This window comes from Rattus norvegicus, chromosome 1, assembly GCF_036323735.1.
Source record: "Rattus norvegicus strain BN/NHsdMcwi chromosome 1, GRCr8, whole genome shotgun sequence".
Classification (NCBI taxonomy): domain Eukaryota; kingdom Metazoa; phylum Chordata; class Mammalia; order Rodentia; family Muridae; genus Rattus; species Rattus norvegicus.
In genome coordinates, this window is record NC_086019.1 from 119,941,108 (window position 1) to 119,961,325 (window position 20,218).

General features: G+C 42.2%; 1 long non-coding RNA gene and 7 other non-coding genes across 8 annotated transcripts in view; all 8 read right to left on the reverse strand.

Annotated features, from left to right (window-relative positions):
* Positions 1-17,979, reverse strand: part of LOC134483355 (uncharacterized) — a 73,301-nt gene extending 55,322 nt beyond the window's left edge. The window contains exons 1-5 of the long non-coding RNA XR_010060219.1: positions 15,618-17,979; positions 13,048-13,194; positions 10,477-10,623; positions 2,764-8,052; positions 193-339 (exon numbers count right to left, since the gene is read on the reverse strand). This is a non-coding gene — a long non-coding RNA (uncharacterized LOC134483355). The remainder of the gene's footprint in view (positions 1-192; positions 340-2,763; positions 8,053-10,476; positions 10,624-13,047; positions 13,195-15,617) is intronic.
* LOC134485473 (small nucleolar RNA SNORD116) lies at positions 2,418-2,510 on the reverse strand. The gene has a single exon (XR_010063511.1). It is a non-coding gene; the product is annotated as a small nucleolar RNA SNORD116 (small nucleolar RNA).
* On the reverse strand, positions 4,988-5,080 carry LOC134485526 (small nucleolar RNA SNORD116). Its single transcript, XR_010063564.1, has one exon. It is a non-coding gene; the product is annotated as a small nucleolar RNA SNORD116 (small nucleolar RNA).
* On the reverse strand, positions 7,560-7,652 carry LOC134485474 (small nucleolar RNA SNORD116). The gene has a single exon (XR_010063512.1). It is a non-coding gene; the product is annotated as a small nucleolar RNA SNORD116 (small nucleolar RNA).
* LOC134485475 (small nucleolar RNA SNORD116) lies at positions 10,131-10,223 on the reverse strand. The gene has a single exon (XR_010063513.1). It is a non-coding gene; the product is annotated as a small nucleolar RNA SNORD116 (small nucleolar RNA).
* LOC134485476 (small nucleolar RNA SNORD116) lies at positions 12,702-12,794 on the reverse strand. The gene has a single exon (XR_010063514.1). It is a non-coding gene; the product is annotated as a small nucleolar RNA SNORD116 (small nucleolar RNA).
* LOC134485477 (small nucleolar RNA SNORD116) lies at positions 15,272-15,364 on the reverse strand. The gene has a single exon (XR_010063515.1). It is a non-coding gene; the product is annotated as a small nucleolar RNA SNORD116 (small nucleolar RNA).
* Positions 17,843-17,935, reverse strand: LOC134485478 (small nucleolar RNA SNORD116). Its single transcript, XR_010063516.1, has one exon. It is a non-coding gene; the product is annotated as a small nucleolar RNA SNORD116 (small nucleolar RNA).
* Positions 17,980-20,218: the final 2,239 nt, after the last annotated feature.

Genomic DNA, 20,218 nt, shown 5'->3' on the forward strand with positions numbered 1-20,218 from the left:
GAGCGAACAGAATTCAAGACATTCACATCCTTTACCATGAACCAATGGGCCTATTCTCCAATCACAGGAGTAGCCACAGGCAGTGAGCCTGAACCAGGTCCCAAAGGATCATGATTCAAGGTTGGGAACTCCTGCGAGCTCCATCAACACCTGAGCACTTTGAGTTCCTTTGGAAAGTCAAGTGTTTCTTACCTTTCACTTCACGTATTCTCAGGCAAGAGAGCTTCAACTGATGACATCAGGGCAGGCGATGTTAGGCTTCTTCCAACTTCATCTGATGTTCCATACTCAGTTCCTCTCCAAGCCGTGCTTGTCCGGTATGTGACAGGGACTCTGTCCCTGAAAGTAAAGCAAATAGCACATTCCCCCACTTTATTGGATTCCTTGCAAATCATGGAGACTGTGATGCATTGTTGTTAGTTCTTAATTTATCGAACACTTGGGCTGTCTCAGCACTCCTTCCGTCCTCTAGAAATTTGCCCTCACAATCCATATCAGAGATATTTTTCCTCCAAGGAACTGTTTGGGGACATAATTTTCCCAATTCTATCACCGAATTCCTGGAGGTTACCATGCAACAAAGTTCTTAAGATGGGACGAAGTCAATATCTGATAACGAAAACTACAGTAGTATATACATCACTTGAGAACCATCCAAAGAAATTGGCACGAGGTACACAAAAGAATGAGACCAACAACATGGCTTAATGGAAGTTGTCTACAAAAATAAGTAAATCTCAGTTCAGCCGGATATGACAGAGAAAATCAGGCCTTACTCTTCCCATGGAAACCACCAGAATCTTAATAGATTTGGCCACAATCTGAGCACCCTCCATGATCATAACATACTACACCTATTATTCCTACTCTGCACTCGATGAGAACCGATTCAAATATCATATAAGATTCTCATCCACATTAGATGAATGGACTTCTTATGTACTCTTTCTCTCTCTCGCTTCTTCACTTTCTCTCTGAAATTGACTTGCAGTGACTCTCCTAGCTTCTCAGTTTCAAACTCACATTCTCTCTATTTGGTTTCCTTATTTCTCTCAATCAAGATATCTGCTTTAATATCACAGTGTCCTCTTTTCCACTTCACCCCCCCTCTCCCACCCCTCTCTCTTTCTGTCTCTCACTGTCTTCCTCTGTCTCACACATGCTTAGCCTCTTCATCAGTTGTTCTTTCTCTCTGTCTCTGACCATGCTCATATATCTCCTATTCAGGTTTTGACTGGTACTAAATTCCTGTGAGTGCTATTGCTGTGGTATCTGACATTGATCACCACAGAGAAAGTGTCTGTTCAAACCCTCTCAGGTCACCAAAAACAAGCATAACCTGTAGTCCCTGAGATATATGTTATTATCAACAGCATGATCCTAAGCATACAGCTCACTTTCATAATCAAATGGAAACACAATTTCTTGTTGATATTTGCTTGGAGAAAAGAACAATGTCTAAGATATCAGGACTACCATCAGCCCCAAAACACATAGCCAGAATGCCAAGTTAACCTTCAGCAAGGCCACATCAAGACCATAAGGAAAGATAATCCCGCAGACACTCCATGCCTATCTTCTACGGACATACCAAAATATAAAATTCCTAGAAGGAGTGTGTGTAAGAAACAAACTTGCATGCTCACATTCTTAGATCCTAGAAGAGGAGGAGATGTATGTCCAGACCATTTTGGTACAGTCAATCCATAAGAACTAGTGGCAAACTACCCGGATAGACTGACAAAAAATGTCCCAACAATAAACATAGAAACTAGGATTAAAATTGGTGTTCTCCATACATCCATGAAGGTGGTATGAATCCTGGGACATTTGAAAGCATGCACTTCTAGAATACACCGACAAGAAGGCTACATGCCAACCTTTTAAATTCCAAGGCTCTCTTTCCAACCTAATTGCCATGGCCACAATCAGTCTTTCAAGAAAACTGAGCTTTGTTTTCACACAGGAAGAGTCCACATTCCCATAGTTCCTGAGAATTGCTACTGCCTCATTCCACATGTCGCCTGTAACCTTCCCGTTATGTATCTCTGTTTTATGAAACAGAAGGGTTATCATTCATGCGAAGGATTCAGACACGGACAGAAACACATTTCCTGACATTCCAGTGTACATTGTTGAACTATGCTGCCCCCGCTAAACTTACATTTGCCTCACAACCTACTATACATTATTGCTGATGGAGTTGGTAGGGCTAACTTCCAAGATACTGACAATGATCTCCTCAACCGGAAAGCATGTTATCATTAGAGCAAAAGGTGAAGCCTTGATTTAGGCCATGATTTCTGGTGATTTAGGCAAGCAAAGAACATTCTGAAGGCTCTCTCACTGGATCCAAGTCTCGCAAGGTGAATGGAGGCCATGTGAGTCCCTCAGTGACATTTGTGATCCCAGGAGCTGGACCTCAGTCACGATGACAGTGGCGGTATTGAGTTTTCACTCATTTTGTTCAGCTTTCCAAGGAATGTTTTATTGGAAATCATCATCGATCCAAGCACGCTGGTGTACCCCCTGCCATGACACTTAGTATACTCAAAATAGATCAGGTTTGGTGAGCGAACAGAATTCAAGACATTCACATCCTTTACCACGAACCAATGGGCCTATTCTCCAATCACAGGAGTAGCCACAGGCAGTGAGCCTGAACCAGGTCCCAAAGGATCATGATTCAAGGTTGGGAACTCCTGCGAGCTCCATCAACACCTGAGCACTTTGAGTTCCTTTGGAAAGTCAAGTGTTTCTTACCTTTCACTTCAGGTATGCTCAGGCAAGAGAGCTTCAACTGAGGACTTCAGGGCAGGCGATGTTAGGGTTCTTCCAAATTCATCTGATGTTCCATACTCAGGTCCTCTCCAAGCCGTGCTTGTCCGGTATGAGACAGGGACTCTGTCCCTGAAAGTAAAGCAAATAGCACATTCCCCCACTTTATTGGATTCCTTGCAAATCATGGAGACTGTGATGCATTGTTGTTAGTTCTTAATTTATCGAACACTTGGGCTCTCTCAGCACTCCTTCCGTCCTCTAGAAATTTGCCCTCACAATCCATATCAGAGATATTTTTCCTCCAAGGAACTGTTTGGGGACATAATTTTCCCAATTCTATCACCGAATTCCTGGAGGTTACCATGCAACAAAGTTCTTAAGATGGGACGAAGTCAATATCTGATAACGAAAACTACAGTAGTATATACATCACTTGAGAACCATCCAAAGAAATTGGCACAAGGAACACAAAAGAATGAGACCAACAACATGGCTTAATGGAAGTTGTCTACAAAAATAAGTAAATCTCAGTTCAGCCGGATATGACAGAGAAAATCAGGCCTTACTCTTCCCATGGAAACCACCAGAATCTTAATAGATTTGGCCACAATCTGAGCACCCTCCATGATCATAACATACTACACCTATTATTCCTACTCTGCACTCGATGAGAACCGATTCAAATATCATATAAGATTCTCATCCACATTAGATGAATGGACTTCTTATGTACTCTTTCTCTCTCTCGCTTCTTCACTTTCTCTCTGAAATTGACTTGCAGTGACTCTCCTAGCTTCTCAGTTTCAAACTCACATTCTCTCTATTTGGTTTCCTTATTTCTCTCAATCGAGATATCTGCTTTAATATCACAGTGTCCTCTTTTCCACTTCACCCCCCCTCTCCCACCCCTCTCTCTTTCTGTCTCTCACCGTCTTCCTCTGTCTCACACATGCTTAGCCTCTTCAACAATTGTTCTTTCTCTCTGTCTCTGACCATGCTCATATATCTCCTATTCAGGTTTTGACTGGTACTAAATTCCTGTGAGTGCTATTGCTGCGGTATCTGACATTGATCACCACAGAGAAAGTGTCTGTTCAAACCCTCTCAGGTCACCAAACACAAGCATAACCTGTAGTCCCTGAGATATATGTTATTATCAACAGCATGATCCTAAGCATACAGCTCACTTTCATAATCAAATGGAAACACAATTTCTTGTTGATATTTGCTTGGAGAAAAGAACAATGTCTAAGATATCAGGACTACCATCAGCCCCAAAACACATAGCCAGAATGCCAAGTTAACCTTCAGCAAGGCCTCATCAAGACCATAAGGAAAGATAATCCTGCAGACACTCCATGCTTATCTTCTACGGCCATACCAAAATATAAAATTCCTAGAAGGAGTGTGTGTAAGAAACAAACTTGCATGCTCACATTCTTAGATCCTAGAAGAGGAGGAGATGTATGTCCAGACCATTTTGCTACAGTCAATCCATAAGAACTAGTGGCAAACTACCCGGATAGACTGACAAAAAATGTCCCAAAAATAAACATAGAAACTAGGATTAAAATGGGTGTTCTCCATACATCCATGAAGGTGGTATGAATCCTGGGACATTTGAAAGCATGCACCTCTAGAATCCTCCGACAAGAAGGCTACATGCCAACCTTTTAAATTCCAAGGCTCTCTTTCCAACCTAATTGCCATGGCCACAATCAGTCTTTCAAGAAAACAGAGCTTTGTTTTCACACAGGAAGAGTCCAATTCCCATAGTTCCTGAGAATTGCTACTGCCTCATTCCACATGTCGCCTGTAACCTTCCCGTTATGTATCTCTGTTTTATGAAACAGAAGGGTTATCATTCATGCGAAGGATTCAGACACGGACAGAAACACATTTCCTGACATTCCAGTGTACATTGTTGAACTATGCTGCCCCCGCTAAACTTACATTTGCCTCACAACCTACTATACATTATTGCTGATGGAGTTGGTAGGGCTAACTTCAAAGATACTGACAATGATCTCCTCAACCGGAAAGCATGTTATCATTAGAGCAAAAGGTGAAGCCTGGATTTAGGCCATGATTTCTGGTGATTTAGGCAAGCAAAGAACATTCTGAAGGCTCTCTCACTGGATCCAAGTCTCGCAAGGTGAATGGAGGCCATGTGAGTCCCTCAGTGACATTTGTGATCCCAGGTGCTGGACCTCAGTCACGATGACAGTGGCGGTATTGAGTTTTCACTCATTTTGTTCAGCTGTCCAAGGAATGTTTTATTGGAAATCATTATCGATCCAAGCACGCTGGTGTTCCCCCTGCTATGACACTTAGTATACTCAAAATAGATCAGGTTTGGTGAGCGAACAGAATTCAAGACATTCACATCCTTTACCACGAACCAATGGGCCTATTCTCCAATCACAGGAGTAGCCACAGGCAGTGAGCCTGAACCAGGTCCCAAAGGATCATGATTCAAGGTTGGGAACTCCTGCGAGCTCCATCAACACCTGAGCACTTTGAGTTCCTTTGGAAAGTCAAGTGTTTCTTACCTTTCACTTCAGGTATCCTCAGGCAAGAGAGCTTCAACTGAGGACTTCAGGGCAGGCGATGTTAGGCTTCTTCCAACTTCATCTGATGTTCCATACTCAGTTCCTCTCCAAGCCGTGCTTGTCCGGTATGAGACAGGGACTCTGTCCCTGAAAGTAAAGCAAATAGCACATTCCCCCACTTTATTGGATTCCTTGCAAATCATGGAGACTGTGATGCATTGTTGTTAGTTCTTAATTTATCGAACACTTGGGCTCTCTCAGCACTCCTTCCGTCCTCTAGAAATTTGCCCTCACAATCCATATCAGAGATATTTTTCCTCCAAGGAACTGTTTGGGGACATAATTTTCCCAATTCTATCACCGAATTCCTGGAGGTTACCATGCAACAAAGTTCTTAAGATGGGACGAAGTCAATATCTGATAACGAAAACTACAGTAGTATATACATCACTTGAGAACCATCCAAAGAAATTGGCACGAGGTACACAAAAGAATGAGACCAACAACATGGCTTAATGGAAGTTGTCTACAAAAATAAGTAAATCTCAGTTCAGCCGGATATGACAGAGAAAATCAGGCCTTACTCTTCCCATGGAAACCACCAGAATCTTAATAGCTTTGGCCACAATCGGAGCACCCTCCATAATCATAACATACTACACCTATTATTCCTACTCTGCCTTCGATGAGAACCGATTCAAATATCATATAAGATTCTCATCCACATTAGATGAATGGACTTCTTATGTACTCTTTCTCTATCTCGCATCTTCACTATCTCTCTGAAATTGACTAGCAGTGACTCTCCTAGCTTCTCAGTTTCTCACTCACATTCTCTCTATTTGGTTTCCTTATTTCTCTCAATCAAGATATCTGCTTTAATATCACAGTGTCCTCTTTTCCACTTCACCCTCCCTCTTTCCCCCGCTCTCTCTTTCTGTCTCTCACTGTCTTCCTCTGTCTCACACATGCTTAGCCTCTTCAACAATTGTTCTTTCTCTCTGTCTCTGTCCATGCTCATATATCTCCTATTCAGGTTTTGACTGGTACTAAATTCCTGTGAGTGCTATTGCTGTGGTATCTGACATTGATCACCACAGAGAAAGTGTCTGTTCAAACCCTCTAGGGTCACCAAACACAAGCATAACCTGTAGTCCCTGAGATATATGTTATTATCAACAGCATGATCCTAAGCATACAGCTCACTTCCATAATCAAATGGAAACACAATTTCTTGTTGATATTTGCTTGGAGAAAAGAACATTGTCTAAGATAACAGGACTACCATCAGCCCCAAAACACATAGCCAAAATGCCAAGTTAACCTTCAGCAAAGCCACATCAAGACCATAAGGAAAGATAATCCCGCAGACACACCATGCCTATCTGCTACGGCCATACCAAATTATAAAATTCCTAGAAGGAGTGTGTGTAACAAACAAATTTGCATGCTCACATTCTTAGATCCTAGAAGAGAAGTAGATGTATGTCCAGACCATTTTGGTACAGTCAATCCATAAGAACTAGTGGCAAACTACCCGGATAGACTGACAAAAAATGTCCCAACAATAAACATAGAAACTAGGATTAAAATGGGTGTTCTCCATACATCCATGAAGGTGGTATGAATCCTTGGACATTTGAAAGCATGCACTTCTAGAATCCTCCGACAAGAAGGCTACATGCCAACCTTTTAAATTCCAAGGCTCTCTTTCCAACCTAAATGCCATGGCCACAGTCAGTCTTTCAAGAAAACAGAGCTTTCTTTTCACACAGGAAGAGTCCACATTCCCATAGTTCCTGAGAATTGCTACTGCCTCATTCCACATATCGCCTGTAACCTTCCCGTTAGGTATCTCTGTTTTATGAAACAGAAGGGTTATCATTCATGCGAAGGCTTCAGACACGGACAGAAACACATTTCCTGACATTCCAGTGTACATTGTTGAACTATGCTGCCCCCGGTAAACTTACATTTGCCTCACAACCTACTATACATTATTGCTGATGGAGTTGGTAGGGCTAACTTCAAAGATACTGACAATGATCTCCTCAACCGGAAAGCATGTTATCATTAGAGCAAAAGGTGAAGCCTTGATTTAGGCCATGATTTCTGGTGATTTATGCAAGCAAAGAACATTCTGAAGGCTCTCTCACTGGATCCAAGTCTCGCAAGGTGAATGGAGGCCATGTGAGTCCCTCAGTGACATTTGTGATCCCAGGTGCTGGACCTCAGTCACGATGACAGTGGCGGTATTGAGTTTTCACTCATTTTGTTCAGCTTTCCAAGGAATGTTTTATTGGAAATCATCATCGATCCAAGCACGCTGGTGTACCCCCTGCCATGACACTTAGTATACTCAAAATAGATCAGGTTTGGTGAGCGAACAGAATTCAAGACATTCACATCCTTTACCACGAACCACTGGGCCTATTCTCCAATCACAGGAGTAGCCACAGGCTGTGAGCCTGAACCAGGTCCCAAAGGATCATGATTCAAGGTTGGGAACTCCTGCGAGCTCCATCAACACCTGAGCACTTTGAGTTCCTTTGGAAAGTCAAGTGTTTCTTACCTTTCACTTCAGGTATCCTCAGGCAAGAGAGCTTCAACTGAGGACTTCAGGGCAGGCGATGTTAGGCTTCTTCCAACTTCATCTGATGTTCCATACTCAGTTCCTCTCCAAACGGTGCTTGTCCGGTATGAGACAGGGACTCTGTCCCTGAAAGTAAAGCAAATAGCACATTCCCCCACTTTATTGGATTCCTTGCAAATCATGGAGACTGTGATGCATTGTTGTTAGTTCTTAATTTATCGAACACTTGGGCTCTCTCAGCACTCCTTCCGTCCTCTAGAAATTTGCCCTCACAATCCATATCAGAGATATTTTTCCTCCAAGGAACTGTTTGGGGACATAATTTTCCCAATTCTATCACCGAATTCCTGGAGGTTACCATGCAACAAAGTTCTTAAGATGGGACGAAGTCAATATCTGATAACGAAAACTACAGTAGTATATACATCACTTGAGAACCATCCAAAGAAATTGGCACGAGGTACACAAAAGAATGAGACCAACAACATGGCTTAATGGAAGTTGTCTACAAAAATAAGTAAATCTCAGTTCAGCCGGATATGACAGAGAAAATCAGGCCTTACTCTTCCCATGGAAACAACCAGAATCTTAATAGCTTTGGCCACAATCGGAGCACCCTCCATAATCATAACATACTACACCTATTATTCCTACTCTGCCTTCGATGAGAACCGATTCAAATATCATATAAGATTCTCATCCACATTAGATGAATGGACTTCTTATGTACTCTTTCTCTCTCTCGCTTCTTCACTTTCTCTCTGAAATTGACTTGCAGTGACTCTCCTAGCTTCTCAGTTTCTCACTCACATTCTCTCTATTTGGTTTCCTTATTTCTCTCAATCAAGATATCTGCTTTAATATCACAGTGTCCTCTTTTCCACTTCACCCCCCCTCTCCCACCCCTCTCTCTTTCTGTCTCTCACTGTCTTCCTCTGTCTCACACATGCTTAGCCTCTTCAACAATTGTTCTTTCTCTCTGTCTCTGACCATGCTCATATATCTCCTATTCAGATTTTGACTGGTACTAAATTCCTGTGAGTGCTATTGCTGCGGTATCTGACATTGATCACCACAGAGAAAGTGTCTGTTCAAACCCTCTCAGGTCACCAAACACAAGCATAACCTGTAGTCCCTGAGATATATGTTATTATCAACCGCATGATCCTAAGCATACAGCTCACTTTCATAATCAAATGGAAACACAATTTCTTCTTGATATTTGCTTGGAGAAAAGAACAATGTCTAAGATATCAGGACTACCATCAGCCCCAAAACACATAGCCAGAATGCCAAGTTAACCTTCAGCAAGGCCACATCAAGACCATAAGGAAAGATAATCCTGCAGACACTCCATGCCTATCTTCTACGGCCATACCAAAATATAAAATTCCTAGAAGGAGTGTGTGTAAGAAACAAACATGCATGCTCACATTCTTAGATCCTAGAAGAGGAGGAGATGTATGTCCAGACCATTTTGGTACAGTCAATCCATAAGAACTAGTGGCAAACTACCCGGATAGACTGACAAAAAATGTCCCAACAATAAACATAGAAACTAGGATTAAAATTGGTGTTCTCCATACATCCATGAAGGTGGTATGAATCCTGGGACATTTGAAAGCATGCACTTCTAGAATACACCGACAAGAAGGCTACATGCCAACCTTTTAAATTCCAAGGCTCTCTTTCCAACCTAATTGCCATGGCCACAATCAGTCTTTCAAGAAAACAGAGCTTTGTTTTCACACAGGAAGAGTCCACATTCCCATAGTTCCTGAGAATTGCTACTGCCTCATTCCACATGTCGCCTGTAACCTTCCCGTTATGTATCTCTGTTTTATGAAACAGAAGGGTCATCATTCATGCGAAGGCTTCAGACACGGACAGAAACACATTTCCTGACATTCCAGTGTACATTGTTGAACTATGCTGCCCCCGCTAAACTTACATTTGCCTCACAACCTACTATACATTATTGCTGATGGAGTTGGTAGGGCTAACTTCCAAGATACTGACAATGATCTCCTCAACCAGAAAGCATGTTATCATTAGAGCAATGGGTGAAGCCTTGATTTAGGCCATGATTTCTGGTGATTTAGGCAAGCAAAGAACATTCTGAAGGCTCTCTCACTGGATCCAAGTCTCGCAAGGTGAATGGAGGCCATGTGAGTCCCTCAGTGACATTTGTGATCCCAGGTGCTGGACCTCAGTCACGATGACAGTGGCGGTATTGAGTTTTCACTCATTTTGTTCAGCTTTCCAAGGAATGTTTTATTGGAAATCATCATCGATCCAAGCACGCTGGTGTACCCCCTGCCATGACACTTAGTATACTCAAAATAGATCAGGTTTGGTGAGCGAACAGAATTCAAGACATTCACATCCTTTACCACGAACCAATGGGCCTATTCTCCAATCACAGGAGTAGCCACAGGCAGTGAGCCTGAACCAGGTCCCAAAGGATCATGATTCAAGGTTGGGAACTCCTGCGAGCTCCATCAACACCTGAGCACTTTGAGTTCCTTTGGAAAGTCAAGTGTTTCTTACCTTTCACTTCAGGTATCCTCAGGCAAGAGAGCTTCAACTGAGGACTTCAGGGCAGGCGATGTTAGGGTTCTTCCAACTTCATCTGATGTTCCATACTCAGTTCCTCTCCAAGCCGTGCTTGTCCGGTATGAGACAGGGACTCTGTCCCTGAAAGTAAAGCAAATAGCACATTCCCCCACTTTATTGGATTCCTTGCAAATCATGGAGACTGTGATGCATTGTTGTTAGTTCTTAATTTATCGAACACTTGGGCTCTCTCAGCACTCCTTCCGTCCTCTAGAAATTTGCCCTCACAATCCATATCAGAGATATTTTTCCTCCAAGGAACTGTTTGGGGACATAATTTTCCCAATTCTATCACCGAATTCCTGGAGGTTACCATGCAACAAAGTTCTTAAGATGGGACGAAGTCAATATCTGATAACGAAAACTACAGTAGTATATACATCACTTGAGAACCATCCAAAGAAATTGGCACGAGGTACACAAAAGAACGAGACCAACAACATGGCTTAATGGAAGTTGTCTACAAAAATAAGTAAATCTCAGTTCAGCCGGATATGACAGAGAAAATCAGGCCTTACTCTTCACATGGAAACCACCAGAATCTTAATAGCTTTGCTCACAATCGGAGATCCCTCCATAATCATAACATACTACACCTATTATTCCTACTCTGCCTTCGATGAGAACCGATTCAAATATCATATAAGATTCTCATCCACATTAGATGAATGGACTTCTTATGTACTCTTTCTCTCTCTCGCTTCTTCACTTTCTCTCTGAAATTGACTTGCAGTGACTCTCCTAGCTTCTCAGTTTCAAACTCACATTCTCTCTATTTGGTTTCCTTATTTCTCTCAATCAAGATATCTGCTTTAATATCACAGTGTCCTCTTTTCCACTTCACCCCCCCTCTCCCCCCCCTCTCTCTTTCTGTCTCTCACCGTCTTCCTCTGTCTCACACATGCTTAGCCTCTTCAACAATTGTTCTTTCTCTCTGTCTCTGACCATGCTCATATATCTCCTATTCAGGTTTTGACTGGTATTAAATTCCTGTGAGTGCTATTGCTGCGGTATCTGACATTGATCACCACAGAGAAAGTGTCTGTTCAAACCCTCTCAGGTCACCAAACACAAGCATAACCTGTAGTCCCTGAGATATATGTTATTATCAACAGCATGATCCTAAGCATACAGCTCACTTTCATAATCAAATGGAAACACAATTTCTTGTTGATATTTGCTTGGAGAAAAGAACAATGTCTAAGATATCAGGACTACCATCAGCCCCAAAACACATAGCCAGAATGCCAAGTTAACCTTCAGCAAGGCCACATCAAGACCATAAGGAAAGATAATCCTGCAGACACTCCATGCCTATCTTCTACGGCCATACCAAAATATAAAATTCCTAGAAGGAGTGTGTGTAAGAAACAAACTTGCATGCTCACATTCTTAGATCCTAGAAGAGGAGGAGATGTATGTCCAGACCATTTTGGTACAGTCAATCCATAAGAACTAGTGGCAAACTACCCGGATAGACTGACAAAAAATGTCCCAACAATAAACATAGAAACTAGGATTAAAATGGGTGTTCTCCATACATCCATGAAGGTGGTATGAATCCTGGGACATTTGAAAGCATGTCCTTCTAGAATCCACCGACAAGAAGGCTACATGCCAACCTTTTAAATTCCAAGGCTCTCTTTCCAACCTAATTGCCATGGCCACAATCAGTCTTTCAAGAAAACAGAGCTTTGTTTTCACACAGGAAGAGTCCACATTCCCATAGTTCCTGAGAATTGCTACTGCCTCATTCCACATGTCGCCTGTAACCTTCCCGTTATGTATCTCTGTTTTATGAAACAGAAGGGTCATCATTCATGCGAAGGCTTCAGACACGGACAGAAACACATTTCCTGACATTCCAGTGTACATTGTTGAACTATGCTGCCCCCGCTAAACTTACATTTGCCTCACAACCTACTATACATTATTGCTGATGGAGTTGGTAGGGCTAACTTCCAAGATACTGACAATGATCTCCTCAACCAGAAAGCATGTTATCATTAGAGCAATGGGTGAAGCCTTGATTTAGGCCATGATTTCTGGTGATTTAGGCAAGCAAAGAACATTCTGAAGGCTCTCTCACTGGATCCAAGTCTCGCAAGGTGAATGGAGGCCATGTGAGTCCCTCAGTGACATTTGTGATCCCAGGTGCTGGACCTCAGTCACGATGACAGTGGCGGTATTGAGTTTTCACTCATTTTGTTCAGCTTTCCAAGGAATGTTTTATTGGAAATCATCATCGATCCAAGCACGCTGGTGTACCCCCTGCCATGACACTTAGTATACTCAAAATAGATCAGGTTTGGTGAGCGAACAGAATTCAAGACATTCACATCCTTTACCACGAACCAATGGGCCTATTCTCCAATCACAGGAGTAGCCACAGGCAGTGAGCCTGAACCAGGTCCCAAAGGATCATGATTCAAGGTTGGGAACTCCTGCGAGCTCCATCAACACCTGAGCACTTTGAGTTCCTTTGGAAAGTCAAGTGTTTCTTACCTTTCACTTCAGGTATCCTCAGGCAAGAGAGCTTCAACTGAGGACTTCAGGGCAGGCGATGTTAGGGTTCTTCCAAATTCATCTGATGTTCCATACTCAGTTCCTCTCCAAGCCGTGCTTGTCCGGTATGAGACAGGGACTCTGTCCCTGAAAGTAAAGCAAATAGCACATTCCCCCACTTTATTGGATTCCTTGCAAATCATGGAGACTGTGATGCATTGTTGTTAGTTCTTAATTTATCGAACACTTGGGCTCTCTCAGCACTCCTTCCGTCCTCTAGAAATTTGCCCTCACAATCCATATCAGAGATATTTTTCCTCCAAGGAATTGTTTGGGGACATAATTTTCCCAATTCTATCACCGAATTCCTGGAGGTTACCATGCAACAAAGTTCTTAAGATGGGACGAAGTCAATATCTGATAACGAAAACTACAGTAGTATATACATCACTTGAGAACCATCCAAAGAAATTGGCACGAGGTACACAAAAGAACGAGACCAACAACATGGCTTAATGGAAGTTGTCTACAAAAATAAGTAAATCTCAGTTCAGCCGGATATGACAGAGAAAATCAGGCCTTACTCTTCCCATGGAAACCACCAGAATCTTAATAGCTTTGCTCACAATCGGAGAACCCTCCATAATCATAACATACTACACCTATTATTCCTACTCTGCCTTCGATGAGAACCGATTCAAATATCATATAAGATTCTCATCCACATTAGATGAATGGACTTCTTATGTACTCTTTCTCTCTCTCGCTTCTTCACTTTCTCTCTGAAATTGACTTGCAGTGACTCTCCTAGCTTCTCAGTTTCAAACTCACATTCTCTCTATTTGGTTTCCTTATTTCTCTCAATCAAGATATCTGCTTTAATATCACAGTGTCCTCTTTTCCACTTCACCCCCCCTCTCCCACCCCTCTCTCTTTCTGTCTCTCACCGTCTTCCTCTGTCTCACACATGCTTAGCCTCTTCAACAATTGTTCTTTCTCTCTGTCTCTGACCATGCTCATATATCTCCTATTCAGGTTTTGACTGGTATTAAATTCCTGTGAGTGCTATTGCTGCGGTATCTGACATTGATCACCACAGAGAAAGTGTCTGTTCAAACCCTCTCAGGTCACCAAACACAAGCATAACCTGTAGTCCCTGAGATATATGTTATTATCAACAGCATGATCCTAAGCATACAGCTCACTTTCATAATCAAATGGAAACACAATTTCTTGTTGATATTTGCTTGGAGAAAAGAACAATGTCTAAGATATCAGGACTACCATCAGCCCCAAAACACATAGCCAGAATGCCAAGTTAACCTTCAGCAAGGCCACATCAAGACCATAAGGAAAGATAATCCTGCAGACACTCCATGCCTATCTTCTACGGCCATACCAAAATATAAAATTCCTAGAAGGAGTGTGTGTAAGAAACAAACTTGCATGCTCACATTCTTAGATCCTAGAAGAGGAGGAGATGTATGTCCAGACCATTTTGGTACAGTCAATCCATAAGAACTAGTGGCAAACTACCCGGATAGACTGACAAAAAATGTCCCAACAATAAACATAGAAACTAGGATTAAAATGGGTGTTCTCCATACATCCATGTAGGTGGTATGAATCCTGGGACATTTGAAAGCATGCACTTCTAGAATCCGCCGACAAGAAGGCTACATGCCAACCTTTTAAATTCCAAGGCTCTCTTTCCAACCTAATTGCCATGGCCACAATCAGTCTTTCAAGAAAACAGAGCTTTGTTTTCACACAGGAAGAGTCCAATTCCCATAGTTCCTGAGAATTGCTACTGCCTCATTCCACATGTCGCCTGTAACCTTCCCGTTATGTATCTCTGTTTTATGAAACAGAAGGGTTATCATTCATGCGAAGGATTCAGACACGGACAGAAACACATTTCCTGACATTCCAGTGTACATTGTTGAACTATGCTGCCCCCGCTAAACTTACATTTGCCTCACAACCTACTATACATTATTGCTGATGGAGTTGGTAGGGCTAACTTCCAAGATACTGACAATGATCTCCTCAACCGGAAAGCATGTTATCATTAGAGCAAAAGGTGAAGCCTTAATTTAGGCCATGATTTCTGGTGATTTAGGCAAGCAAAGAACATTCTGAAGGCTCTCTCACTGGATCCAAGTCTCGCAAGGTGAATGGAGGCCATGTGAGTCCCTCAGTGACATTTGTGATCCCAGGTGCTGGACCTCAGTCACGATGACAGTGGCGGTATTGAGTTTTCACTCATTTTGTTCAGCTTTCCAAGGAATGTTTTATTGGAAATCATCATCGATCCAAGCACGCTGGTGTACCCCCTGCCATGACACTTAGAATACTCAAAATAGATCAGGTTTGGTGAGCGAACAGAATTCAAGACATTCACATCCTTTACCACGAACCAATGGGCCTATTCTCCAATCACAGGAGTAGCCACAGGCAGTGAGCCTGAACCAGGTCCCAAAGGATCATGATTCAAGGTTGGGAACTCCTGCGAGCTCCATCAACACCTGAGTACTTTGAGTTCCTTTGGAAAGTCAAGTGTTTCTTACGTTTCACTTCAGGTATCCTCAGGCAAGAGAGCTTCAACTGAGGACTTCAGGGCAGGCGATGTTAGGCTTCTTCCAACTTCATCTGATATTCCATACTCAGTTCCTCTCCAAGCCGTGCTTGTCTGGTATGAGACAGGGACTCTGTCCCTGAAAGTAAAGCAAATAGCACATTCCCCCACTTTATTGGATTCCTTGCAAATCATGGAGACTGTGATGCATTGTTGTTAGTTCTTAATTTATCGAACACTTGGGCTCTCTCAGCACTCCTTCTGTCCTCTAGAAATTTGCCCTCACAATCCATATCAGAGATATTTTTCCTCCAAGGAACTGTTTGGGGACATAATTTTCCCAATTCTATCACCGAATTCCTGGAGGTTACCATGCAACAAAGTTCTTAAGATGGGACGAAGTCAATATCTGATAACGAAAACTACAGTAGTATATACATCACTTGAGAACCATCCAAAGAAATTGGCACGAGGTACACAAAAGAATGAGACCAACAACATGGCTTAATGGAAGTTGTCTACAAAAATAAGTAAATCTCAGTTCAGCCGGATATGACAGAGAAAATCAGGCCTTACTCTTCCCATGGAAACCACCAGAATCTTAATAGCTTTGGCCACAATCGGAGCACCCTCCATAATCATAACATACTACACCTATTATTCCTACTCTGCCTTCGATGAGAACCGATTCAAATATCATATAAGATTCTCATCCACATTAGATGAATGGACTTCTTATGTACTCTTTCTCTCTCTCGCTTCTTCACTTTCTCTCTGAAATTGACTTGCAGTGACTCTCCTAGCTTCTCAGTTTCTCACTCACATTCTCTCTATTTGGTTTCCTTATTTCTCTCAATCAAGATATCTGCTTTAATATCACAGTGTCCTCTTTTCCACTTCACCCCCCCTCTCCCACCCCTCTCTCTTTCTGTCTCTCACTGTCTTCCTCTGTCTCACACATGCTTAGCCTCTTCAACAATTGTTCTTTCTCTCTGTCTCTGACCATGCTCATATATCTCCTATTCAGATTTTGACTGGTACTAAATTCCTGTGAGTGCTATTGCTGCGGTATCTGACATTGATCACCACAGAGAAAGTGTCTGTTCAAACCCTCTCAGGTCACCAAACACAAGCATAACCTGTAGTCCCTGAGATATATGTTATTATCAACAGCATGATCCTAAGCATACAGCTCACTTTCATAATCAAATGGAAACACAATTTCTTGTTGATATTTGCTTGGAGAAAAGAACAATGTCTAAGATATCAGGACTACCTTCAGCCCCAAAACACATAGCCAGAATGCCAAGTTAACCTTCAGCAAGGCCTCATCAAGACCATAAGGAAAGATAATCCTGCAGACACTCCATGCCTATATTCTACGGCCATACCAAAATATAAAATTCCTAGAAGGAATGTGTGTAAGAAACAAACTTGCATGCTCACATTCTTAGATCCTAGAAGAGGAGGAGATGTATGTCCAGACCATTTTGGTACAGTCAATCCATAAGAACTAGTGGCAAACTACCCGGATAGACTGACAAAAAATGTCCCAACAATAAACATAGAAACTAGGATTAAAATGGGTGTTCTCCATACATCCATAAAGGTGGTATGAATCCTTGGACATTTGAAAGCATGCACTTCTAGAATCCTCCGACAAGAAGGCTACATGCCAACCTTTTAAATTCCAAGGCTCTCTTTCTAACCTAAATGCCATGGCCACAATCAGTCTTTCAAGAAAACAGAGCTTTGTTTTCACACAGGAAGAGTCCACATTCCCATATTTCCTGAGAATTGCTACTGCCTCATTCCACATGTCGCCTGTAACATTCCCGTTATGTATCTCTGTTTTATGAAACAGAAGGGTTATCATTCATGCGAAGGATTCAGACACGGACAGAAACACATTTCCTGACATTCCAGTGTACATTGTTGAACTATGCTGCCCCCGCTAAACTTACACTTGCCTCACAACCTACTATACATTATTGCTGATGGAGTTGGTAGGGCTAACTTCCAAGATACTGACAATGATCTCCTCAACCGGAAAGCATGTTATCATTAGAGCAAAAGGTGAAGCCTTGATTTAGGCCATGATTTCTGGTGATTTAGGCAAGCAAAGAACATTCTGAAGGCTCTCTCACTGGATCCAAGTCTCGCAAGGTGAATGGAGGCCATGTGAGTCCCTCAGTGACATTTGTGATCCCAGGTGTTGGACCTCAGTCACGATGACAGTGGCGGTATTGAGTTTTCACTCATTTTGTTCAGCTTTCCAAGGAATGTTTTATTGGAAATCATCATCGATCCAAGCACGCTGGTGTACCCCCTGCCATGACACTTAGTATACTCAAAATAGATCAGGTTTGGTGAGCGAACAGAATTCAAGACATTCACATCCTTTACCACGAACCAATGGGCCTATTCTCCAATCACAGGAGTAGCCACAGGCAGTGAGCCTGAACCAGGTCCCAAAGGATCATGATTCAAGGTTGGGAACTCCTGCGAGCTCCATCAACACCTGAGTACTTTGAGTTCCTTTGGAAAGTCAAGTGTTTCTTACCTTTCACTTCAGGTATCCTCAGGCAAGAGAGCTTCAACTGAGGACTTCAGGGCAGGCGATGTTAGGCTTCTTCCAACTTCATCTGATATTCCATACTCAGTTCCTCTCCAAGCCGTGCTTGTCCGGTATGAGACAGGGACTCTGTCCCTGAAAGTAAAGCAAATAGCACATTCCCCCACTTTATTGGATTCCTTGCAAATCATGGAGACTGTGATGCATTGTTGTTAGTTCTTAATTTATCGAACACTTGGGCTCTCTCAGCACTCCTTCTGTCCTCTAGAAATTTGCCCTCACAATCCATATCAGAGATATTTTTCCTCCAAGGAACTGTTTGGGGACATAATTTTCCCAATTCTATCACCGAATTCCTGGAGGTTACCATGCAACAAAGTTCTTAAGATGGGACGAAGTCAATATCTGATAACGAAAACTACAGTAGTATATACATCACTTGAGAACCATCCAAAGAAATTGGCACGAGGTACACAAAAGAATGAGACCAACAACATGGCTTAATGGAAGTTGTCTACAAAAATAAGTAAATCTCAGTTCAGCCGGATATGACAGAGAAAATCAGGCCTTACTCTTCCCATGGAAACCACCAGAATCTTAATAGCTTTGGCCACAATCGGAGCACCCTCCATAATCATAACATACTACACCTATTATTCCTACTCTGCCTTCGATGAGAACCGATTCAAATATCATATAAGATTCTCATCCACATTAGATGAATGGACTTCTTATGTACTCTTTCTCTCTCTCGCTTCTTCACTTTCTCTCTGAAATTGACTTGCAGTGACTCTCCTAGCTTCTCAGTTTCTCACTCACATTCTCTCTATTTGGTTTCCTTATTTCTCTCAATCAAGATATCTGCTTTAATATCACAGTGTCCTCTTTTCCACTTCACCCCCCCTCTCCCACCCGTCTCTCTTTCTGTCTCTCACTGTCTTCCTCTGTCTCACACATGCTTAGCCTCTTCAACAATTGTTCTTTCTCTCTGTCTCTGACCATGCTCATATATCTCCTATTCAGATTTTGACTGGTACTAAATTCCTGTGAGTGCTATTGCTGCGGTATCTGACATTGATCACCACAGAGAAAGTGTCTGTTCAAACCCTCTCAGGTCACCAAACACAAGCATAACCTGTAGTCCCTGAGATATATGTTATTATCAACAGCATGATCCTAAGCATACAGCTCACTTTCATAATCAAATGGAAACACAATTTCTTGTTGATATTTGCTTGGAGAAAAGAACAATGTCTAAGATATCAGGACTACCTTCAGCCCCAAAACACATAGCCAGAATGCCAAGTTAACCTTCAGCAAGGCCTCATCAAGACCATAAGGAAAGATAATCCTGCAGACACTCCATGCCTATCTTCTACGGCCATACCAAAATATAAAATTCCTAGAAGGAATGTGTGTAAGAAACAAACTTGCATGCTCACATTCTTAGATCCTAGAAGAGGAGGAGATGTATGTCCAGACCATTTTGGTACAGTCAATCCATAAGAACTAGTGGCAAACTACCCGGATAGACTGACAAAAAATGTCCCAACAATAAACATAGAAACTAGGATTAAAATGGGTGTTCTCCATACATCCATAAAGGTGGTATGAATCCTTGGACATTTGAAAGCATGCACTTCTAGAATCCTCCGACAAGAAGGCTACATGCCAACCTTTTAAATTCCAAGGCTCTCTTTCTAACCTAAATGCCATGGCCACAATCAGTCTTTCAAGAAAACAGAGCTTTGTTTTCACACAGGAAGAGTCCACATTCCCATATTTCCTGAGAATTGCTACTGCCTCATTCCACATGTCGCCTGTAACATTCCCGTTATGTATCTCTGTTTTATGAAACAGAAGGGTTATCATTCATGCGAAGGATTCAGACACGGACAGAAACACATTTCCTGACATTCCAGTGTACATTGTTGAACTATGCTGCCCCCGCTAAACTTACACTTGCCTCACAACCTACTATACATTATTGCTGATGGAGTTGGTAGGGCTAACTTCCA